Genomic DNA, 10,708 nt, shown 5'->3' with positions numbered 1-10,708 from the left:
TTGTACGCTGACACAGAACGTATATACCCGTCAAAGACAATGACAATGGGTTTATTATCCTCCTTCCTTCCAGAATATCTTATCTTTACGTGGCTCAGCTCAGACGTTTTTCAGACGATGTGATTTCAAAGTCCTTCACTCGCGTTCGCGTTACGTGTATGATATCCGGATATTAGGAAAGGAATATTCAATCAATTATTAATCTGTATTGAATTAACAATAATAAGATATATTTTAAGACTTTGGTACATGAGTACGCTATTTGTCAAAATGGAAAGTAATTCCAACGGCTAACGACAATGCACAATGCCGGGTCTTAATCCTCGCGACGAGTCGAGTAATCTAACAATATAATTGTTGCTTAACAATCGTTCGCTGCGCGAAAGATAATTACAAGTACGCAAGAATTCGCGAACTAATCTTTCCCATAAACGAGTACACGATCGTTAATCTTTACGCTTAAGATATCCCTTCTAAACTCGATTTACACGAATACTCTTTGAAAGTATCTCTGGGAAAGAACCCATGGGAAAGAACCACGAGCTGAAATCGCTCGTCCTTATATACTCGAGCTGGCTGTGTATTCCCACCACCTCGGCTTGGGCCAATGAGCAGCCAGTTCTATTCTGTCGCTATCTCTCTCTTGCACGCAGTCGACTCGCTCGGGCAAGTTTCTCGGAACTTCCTCGAGAAGTAAACAAAGGTATCATGTTACGTCAAAGGCAACTGCCGACGTTCAATATGACGCAATAATAATTTAATTATGCGACTGCGTGTTTTCGACTTTCCCTTTTGCAACTAATAAATTTAAATGCAAAATAAATAATAATATGATGAATCCCGTTTATCATTCGTTCGTCACGCAATATCATGCATTCCTTACATAAATGCGGATTTTCCCTGCTCATTAACATTATGTAGCTAATATCGCGTAATCAGGCATTTCTTTTATTTTCAGGTACATTTACTATCAACAGGACTCATCCGGTAAGTATCCAGGTAAGTATATTTATATTAACATAATCAATTTCCCCTTTTCAGGAATCGACATGCAATTAATTCAAAACGCTTCGAGCGTTTGCAAAATGCATTCAAGGCACTTGTATCAACATATCACAAAAAGATATGCATTTTAAATCAAGATAATCTATCTATCTCGATTATTCGTATAACTGACCTTTGTCAATGTAATCTTCGTATATATATTTTTATGCACTTTTGACTAGGTGAACATTTTTCTTAATTTATTACAAGATTTTACGTGCATTGAAATATATATATTTATCGATAATTACGATTCTCGTTAATTTTGGCAAAATCAATACAATTGCTTTGATTTGATTAAATGAGGATTTTCTTAGTTCCTCTTACGGTAAATAAACAGATTTCGACCTTAAAGTCGGTAAATTATGCGAATTACGAAAGTACGTCATTATTTCTCAACTTTTGTAATATTGAGAAAATTAATGTTTTTTCAACATGGACGTCTTTATTCAGTCCCAACAAATGATATTATAACGTCAAAAGTCTAAAAATTCATTTATTTAAACAATTGACCAAAAAGTGTCAATTTCTGAAATAATGCAAAACTTGAGAAAAGCACCTCAGAATATTGTTATTTGGGACCAATCTAACCCATTTCTATGATTAAAGTTTCATCATTAGGCTTATTCTCAGTTTTTGCAAATTTTTGCAACATTGTGAAATATTAATAATTATTGAAATATTATTGCATGGCTCGCTTCTGGGAGTCACTACAAACATTTTAAGACTAATAAAAAGTCATTCGGACTGTAAACAAAGAAGTTACCCCGAAGGGGTGAAAATCTAAACTATTGCAAAATTTAATAATTTTATCGCATGGGCAGTCTCTGTAGATGATAACAAGACGTTTGAGACTATTCGCACTCGATTCGCATCATTAATGACGAATCTCACCTAAACAGGTGATTTTTTGTTTTAATTATATTTTTTCACTTTTGACATCATAAATGGTTTATTTAAGTCACAACTAAACGTTTGAGACCTTAACCATCTAAATCGGATGATAATTGAAGAGTTAGGCCCGAAGGTGTCAAAAAATGAAATACGGTGTATTTCCGCAATTAAACCATATAGGCTTGTTCTGTGGGCCAATACTAAGTGTTCTAACATAATAATATGCAAATCGAATCACAATTACGGATTTTTATCAAAAGTGGTCAAAATGTAAATTACGTGTATTTATCTTAAATAAAACGCATGTACGTGTTCTGTAAGACCCTCTGAAATTATATAGGTCATCATTAAATGATTTTTAATCATATAGCAAAAGTTTGTCGTAATCAGCTGATTATATATATTTATCGGTTAAGCTGTTATATCTGACGTATGTCTAGATTCGTTATGACTCTATGTCACTAAATTGGATATGCAATAATAATATCAGCCATCTGGCTTAATAACATAAAATATTATATATATATATGCACTCGGGCATATTCTCGCTTACTATACTATCATTATATATATTATGTTAAAATATATCTGGCTCGTTTGGAAGAGTCGTTAATGTTAAGAGTATGTAATATAAGATAATCAAAATAAGAAGTATATCAATTACTTCTAGCAACATGGCTTATGTCACATTTGCTTATTAGGTAGAGCTACGTTAATATTGAGGTCTCTATAACCCTTTTCTTTACTTGTTAAAATAATATGCGTTAATAGAATAAAGTTAATTAACAACGTTAATGCTATAACTATATAAATGATAAGAAACTCGTTACAGATCTCGCTTTGATCCATCGTTATTAATTATGTCTTTATTTCTTTTCAGGAACTGGACCAACCTTCATTCGCGCTGGGAATCAGCTGTCTCTGCGTCATCACTCGGAATCTGCTGGCTGGACTGGATCAGCTGTTCCGACGGTTCCTCGTGGTCGCTGTCATCCAGTGGAATTGTCGTATCCACGTCTGAACTGACGTTTTCTTTATCGCTTTCGGTATTATGTTCGGGAATAGGAGTGGAAGTACGGATACGAGGGTCTATGACTTTCTTCTCGGCCTTTGTCCGCATCGTCTCCCCTGCTGGATTCTCCTCCCGCTTGGCAGACATCTGAATCGATGTTGCGCTCGTTATTTTATTATCGAGTGGTGTCAAGGAGGCCGACTGGCCTTTGGGCGTCGGTCTCAATGTGCAACACAGGTAAAATTAAGGTAAAAAATGCATGAATATCGACATCAATCGACTTAAATGTTAAATTTGGGCTTCTTAAATACAAATTAATCGAAATCTGGTGAACAAAAAATTTCACTGTGTTGTAATCGACCTAAAAAAAAAATCATTTTTTATTTCATTTCTTATTTATTTATCGCTTAAAAATTAATATAATAAAAGTAAAAACGCAAAAAACTTTATTTTTTATCATCTGAATCGCAGTTGTCACAAGTAAAATAGTTGCGACCTTGCATGTCGACACATTTCACATCATGTTGCACATCAATCACCCCAAACACGCTATTTTGCGCGGACTGGCGTGACACCAACACAATGTAAGAAAATCACAAAATCGCTTTGGATTATCAAAAGTACTTGAAAAACTAACAATATAAAAATATTTACCTATAAGATGACTAAAACCAATTCACAAAATTACTATGAATGTGAAAAGCAAAAATTACATTCAGCTCGAGAAATTTAACTCGCTTTTCGTACAGCAAACCAGGGTGCGTGCTATCTCGCGAGTTATTTATCTAAAACAAGGTACTGTCAACACAAACAGATGGCAGTATGCGGTTCTGTCAAATGTCGACATGCAGACCAGGAATCGGAAACGTTGCACATCACCCCATGTTGCACATCACCCCACACAACCCTACATTTATCAGTAACACAGGCCCACAAAAAAAGAAAAGTTGTTTGCGCCATGGACTAGACCATGGTATTCCCATGTATTTTCGCCTGCTGAAACCGAATATGACCTCAGTTTTGCCCCTACACGTCAGGATTTTTTTCTACAGTCAAAAACAAGATGTTTTGCCCACGAAACACCTTTTTTTGGCTGTAGAAAAAAAATCCTGACGTGTAGGGGCAAAACTGAGGTCATATTCGGTTTCAGCAGGCGAAAATACATGGGAATACCATGGTCTAGTCCATGGCGCAAACAACTTTTCTTTTTTTGTGGGCCTGTGTAATCAATAATATGTTGTTATATATAGACCTTATGTTCGTAGTTTATATGTCAAATAAATATCAGCTGTAAATTACATATTGTTGTATATACGTTTTATATATGTGTTTTATACATTTAATACATGTGCATTCATATAAATGTATTAATTAACATTAGATATATGTATATTATACATACAGAAACTGCTTTTAATATAAATGCATAGATGTTCCATAGATTTATACATCTAATATATACATGTATTACATCTTTTGTTCTGTGTGAAATTGCACATAGTTTAATCTTGTGACTAAAGTTATAAAAATATTAATCTACTTATCATTCTGAAGGTTCTACCTCGCAAGCCTCATATTGGACAGCTTTACTCTGTACATATACGATACATGGATACAGTAAGATATTTTATTTATTCAAATTATTAAGTTTTTAAAGCACCAGAAATAAATAATTTAACCTTTCCAGGGTATTGCAACATTATTCGTTATGTGTGAAAAACGTACAGCTATTTTGTATGATGCTTTATGGGATAAGATTATACAGTTGGTACCACAACTTGAAGAAAACGTTAAATTTATAATGAGCGATTTTGAAATGGCTGCAATAAAATCACTGAGTCAAAAATTTCCCAGAGCAAAATTAAGTGGATGTTGATTCCATTTCAATCAGGTACATACAATCATTTATCAGTGATATATTTAATGTATTGTATTAATATGTACATACAATCAGATGCATATAATTTAAAAAATGTAGGAATTGTCAAGTTAATAAACATTAAATTAAGAAATATTAGGTATAAAATTTTTTTAAAAATTGTAATCTTTTTCATTATATTATGCTCTATTACTTTTTACTTTATTTTGATGTAGTTTGCATTTTTACATACATTTTTTGTACATCATTCTATTTTTGATTGTTTTTAACAGCTTTTCCTAATTTTTTAATTTCCGTCAGCGTAACTTTCTCATATTTTTGTTACCATAACATCCTTATGTCATTTTGTAGGAACTTTCTATATCACACATTTTCAGAGGGGTATTCACCTGGAATTTTCTTATATTCTTTAAAAATACTTTCACAGTAATGTACTTTTTACAAAAATAAAATATAAAAACTATGTATGTAGATTTATTGTGTATCCCCGTAGGGTTTACAAGGCGTTTTTTATGAGGAACGTACCCAAACCTCTTACAAATCACTCCCCTACGCGCCCTGGCCATATGCGACCTTACATTTCATTTATTTCCCCTCCCTTCGTCCTTCATTCCTCCATCTTCTTCCGCCTTCCTTGCTTCAGCCATTTCTCCGCTTTCCTCCTTTCTGCCACTGCTCTCTTCCCCTCTTTCCCTCTCTCTCTCTCTCTCTCTCTTCCCGCTCGCCGCCTTCCCTCCTTGCTATTCTGTCTTCGCTCTGAAACAAAAACCCACTTCCTTTCCCCTCCCCTCCTCTTTACTCCAGCCATCTCCCTCCGCCTCTCTTGCTTCTGTCATTTCTCTGCTTCCCTCCCTTCTGCCACTGCTCTCCTCCCCTCCCTCCTTCTCTCTCCCTCCTCTCGCTCGCCGCCTTCCCTCCCCCCTGTTCCGTCCCCGTTCCTCCCGCCAACCTCTTACTCTCCTTTCTTCCTATGGCCCTCGTCCTCGTCTGTATCTATACCCTCGCCTCCACCGCTTTATCCTCGTTCATCTTCACCATTAAACTACTCCACTAGCTCCTTTCTCCTTGCCTCCAAAGTCCAGCTCACGCACGCTCGTCACCTCTTCTCCTTCCTCGTTCTACCCTTCCGTCGCTTTCTCTCCTTCTCTTTCCATCACCTGTCTATCTGTCCGGCCCCTTCGGTCATTCGATCCATCAATCTGTCGCGACGACTCCCTGCTCCGTTCCACACCTGCCGCGCCACCATCGACAATCCCTCTGTCTCGCGACAGATCGATCGATCGCCCGATCGATACTCCCTGCTGCCAACTCGCTCAGCTCCCTCGTCGTGTAACCTGGGCTGCTACCTCCATTCCTTCAATCCCGCCTTTCTCCCTAACCTCACTTTCCACGTGCCACTTCACCAACGATTCCCGTCTTCTCCAGACCACCTTCCGCTTCGCCTTCATTCTCCCGTCTTCCTTTCGCACTCCCCTATCTACCCCCTTCAATCAACACCTTCCTCACCTCTCAATCTCTCCCTTCATCTCCTTTCACTCTCCTACCATTTATCCACCTGTTTCCCCGCCGAGGGCTACGGAGGAACCCCCATACTAAAGGAAAGGGATGAGTGGGATAGGGTTGGGTACGTCCCTTCAAAAACGCCGTAAGATACTAGACTGTGAACCCTACGGGGATATACAGTAAATAATAGTTTACGAGTATAAAAACTATAAATAGTATTTTATCACGCAATTCAGAATTATTATTTTTTCTGCCTCCGTGTATATGGCGCGAGATACTACCGTATTTTCATTCATCATGATCATTACAAATGTGACTTCATTGCATTACTTAATTTCAATTATATTTCTTTCTTTCATTTTCTTGCAGGCTGTCCTGCGTAAGTGGCAAAAACTACGCTTTTCAAATGTTCCACGAACTATACTATCAATGACAATGGTATTGCCTTTATTGCCATCAAACATGTTTCAAGAAGCTTTACACATTATACAAGCTAAAGCTGACCTACTTTCTCGTGAATATCCGGATATTTTATGTTTCACGTCCTATCTGAGGCTTACTTGGTCAAATATGGCATCAAAAATTAGTACTTTTGATTGTCCAATACGCAATAATAACATAGTAGAAAGTTTTCATAATACTGCAGTGTAAAAACTAGGCACAAGAAATATAAATGTTTGGACGTTTTTGGGTAATTTTATATCAAATCATACATACTTTTACCGAATAATTATTCTCTGTTCTAATGTTATATTCTTAAGAACTTATACATTAATGTTATGTATTCTAATTATTCTACCTCTTTTCCTTAGAAAAATTAAAAAATTTAATAGTCGATCAAGAACTAGATTTTCGTCGCTTGAAAAATGGTGTTCGAGCTCGACGAACCCGTACCCGGGCAAGTAGAGAACGTGATGTCAAAATACATAATATGCAAGAAGATCTAGCTAATAAAAGATATTATTTTTTAATCTTCCTTGTATTTTTTTTTAATTTACAGTAGTACGAGTTGACTAATAGATAATTATTATAAAATTATAATAAAACTCATCTTTAATCTTTTTAAAATTGCCACTGAAACAATTTTTGCTGATGTTTACCACGGACAATAATATCTTTGAAATGGAACAATTGACATCATTTGACGGTAAATTAACATAATTTTACTAGAAATTACAATAATGATTACATCCATTCATAATTCCAGTTTTACTTTTTATTACATTCAATACAAATATAAATCTTGATCAATTAATATAATCAACTTACCCTAAACATATCTATAACTATGTTTCTTTTTTCCAGAAGATGAATTGTCAAGTGATGTACAGATTGCAGACATAGAGTTCTTCTCGGATAATTTAAACGAAATATTTGAGACAGGTAAATAATGCTACTTTCTTTGGATGTAAAAATCTTCTTAATAAATGTATTAAAGTCTGTAATTTTATTCAAAAATTTTTTTTATACTTTACTCCACTAGCATAATTAAAAACATTTTGTATAAAAAGCAAGCTACAAATTTTTAATAATATGTTTACAGCTCAAACTTGCCTTGAAATAATTTTATATTTTAATTTTAGACAGACAAACTGGACGCACAAATACTAGACGTAGAAGATCTCGACGCATACGTGACATTCCATTATCTAGTGCAAGAGAAGAAGAAAATGAAGCAAATGCAGGTAAGAAAAAGTACTTTGCCATTACTTTAATGTCTTATAAGTTTTTGTACAAACAATTTTTTATGTTTTAAAAAATTTTATAGTTAATAATGCTTGCACATTTGTTGAGACTTATATAGCACGCAATAAATATTTACATAAAATTAAGGAATCTACAGCATTAGTTTTATTTTTAATTGGACAATGAATTGATTAATACGCCAGATAATATTGTTATTAGCAGCCTCTAAATATGCCTATAACTGTTTCTTCTTTTCAGACATGAATTGTCAAGTGACACACAAACTGTACGTATGGAGTTTATTTAAACGAAACGTTCGAGACAGGTAAATATTACTATTTTCATTATTTTCTTTGGCTCCAAAAACTTAATAAGTGTATTAAAGTCTATATTTTATTCCAAATTCTCTTTTATACTTTACTTTACTAGGATAATTAAAAACATCTTGTATGAAAAGCAAATTTTGGTACAATTCTTATATAATATAATAATTTTACAGCTCAAACTTGCAAATAATTATTTTAATTTTAGATCGACAAAGTGGATCTCAACGCGTATATGACATTCCATTATCTAGTCCAAGAGAGGAAGAAACTGGATCTCGACACGTACATGACACTTCATTATCTAGTCCAAAAGAGGAAGAGACTGGATCTCGACGCGTACATGACATTCCATTATTTAGTCCAAGAGAGGAAGAAACTGGATCTCGAAACGTACATGACATTCCATTATCTAGTCCAAGAGAGGAAGAGACTGGATTTGATCGCGAATATGACATTCCATTATTTACTCCAAGAGAGGAAGAAAATGAAGCAAATGCAGGTAACAAGAGGGAATTAAGGAATATATAATTAAGGAATCTACAGCATTAATAATTATTTCTAATTAGAAAATAAATTGATTGATACGTAAGCTAATGTTCTTATTAGCAGCTCATAGGTTCTGTTACGTCCTGTGGACTTTGCGATTTCATTCTTTCATAAAAACCTTTTGCAAGATGTTTTTCCTACAGAATTGTTTTTGGGATGACGAAAACCGAATAATATTTGTCGATCGGCGGGCAGGTTACTGATAATAATGAATCACCATTCTTTCCAACAGTAAAATCAAACAATGAGTATATTAATTGTGAAACCTGCGCCGCCGGTCAACGGCCGGTCAATAGCCGGTCAGGCCGTCAGTCCCGGGGAAAATTCGGGAAAAACACTTCACGCTGGACAAAAACAGATAAGAACGAGACGATAGAAATTCCGAAATTCTAAACAGTAGAGTCCGCGTCCAACGGGATTCATAATACAATCGCTTCTGGTCTTGACCCGCGCCGTCAACTTTATATTTATTATAACTAAATTCTGTGCGCGTTAAGTCTCAACACGAAATCACCATGCCGATGAAAACCACCACCGATCTGCAGAGCCACGAGATCTTGAAACTCCGTCAAGAAGAGAAAACGCTAAAGGCCAGCAAGTATTAAGTTCTTCAAATTTTCTCTTACCTTTACCCTTTTCCCCTACAAAAAGTCTATCGAATTCTCGGATTTCATTTCTCAAATTTCGTCTCAACTCTACCGCATATTTGTAATATATATATATATATATATATTTAAATAATTATGTACATTTAACCACGACATATTTGCTTATTTATTTTTATTGCGGTCCGACATACAGCCCACATTTAATTTATTATAAATGTTTTCAATTCCCCGTTTAATTTGCATGATTCTCAATATGCACATACATTACACCATTTAATTTCTCTTTTCCTTCTTTTACATATAAATTTATTATTAATAATAATTCTGTAATAATCCGAGCAGGCTGTCAAGTTAATTTAGATTCTTTTCCCTCTAAATCCTGTTCGATGACCTCCGCACCTTTGTAACACCCGCGCCCTTCCCACACACACACATACACCTCACACTCGTATATATGTGTATATAATGATTTGCCTATTTCTCTGTTATAATTATATTCCGCTTAAATTTTACTAGATCTTTTCTTTATTAATAAATGTTTAAATGATTTTGTTATGAATAAACGTATATTAATTGTAAAATGAATACCAATCATTTCTTAGAATAAGACCTCGTCCTCAGCTTCCTCCCTCTCTCAAAGATCGCACAAGGTCCGATCCCCGGTAAAAGGGATAATATCCTTGACCGAAAACAGGACCACAAGTGCACGAAACTCTCAGTAGGCGTAATAGCGTCCCTTCTGGACGTTGACCCATGACTGGAGTTTCCCGAAACGTGCACTCGTCTCGAGGCACGCGCCTTTTCCAGCGTGCACCCGAGATACGATAAGATCTCGTTACGTCTTCCTATCTCCCCTCCTCTAGATAGCCTTTTCCTTGCTATCTACAAATTCCGGAGTTTGACGTAACAGTTCTTTAAAATAAGATTTTTTGCATAAAGATGGAACAGCAATACTTTCAACTTTCCTCTTTTTCTTACAGATGATTCATCCATATATGACGTGCCAGAAGATGATTATGGATATTGGTATGAGGATAACAGCAATACTCATAGAGAAGACCTTCCATTCCATGCTATTAACAGAGATTACCAGAATTCTAACGTGTCAGGAGCAAAACCTTTCGAAGAAACCTGCACGGTGTGTCTTACTAATGAACGAACACATGTTTTCATACCATATGGTCATCTTGCTTGTTGCATTGAATGCATT

At 35.4% G+C, this 10,708-nt stretch overlaps 1 long non-coding RNA gene across 1 annotated transcript; it reads left to right on the top strand.

Moving 5' to 3' along the window:
* The first annotated feature begins 7,384 nt into the window (after positions 1-7,384).
* On the top strand, positions 7,385-7,996 carry LOC139787159 (uncharacterized). Its single transcript, XR_011722536.1, has 3 exons — positions 7,385-7,479; positions 7,638-7,715; positions 7,916-7,996. It is a non-coding gene; the product is annotated as an uncharacterized lncRNA (long non-coding RNA).
* The last annotated feature ends 2,712 nt before the right edge of the window (positions 7,997-10,708 follow it).

This window comes from Temnothorax nylanderi, unplaced genomic scaffold, assembly GCF_030848795.1.
Source record: "Temnothorax nylanderi isolate EJ_2023f unplaced genomic scaffold, tnyl_v1.0 TNYL_tig1305_pilon, whole genome shotgun sequence".
Taxonomy (NCBI): Eukaryota; Metazoa; Arthropoda; class Insecta; order Hymenoptera; family Formicidae; genus Temnothorax; species Temnothorax nylanderi.
This window is presented reverse-complemented; position numbering and strand designations above follow the sequence as displayed.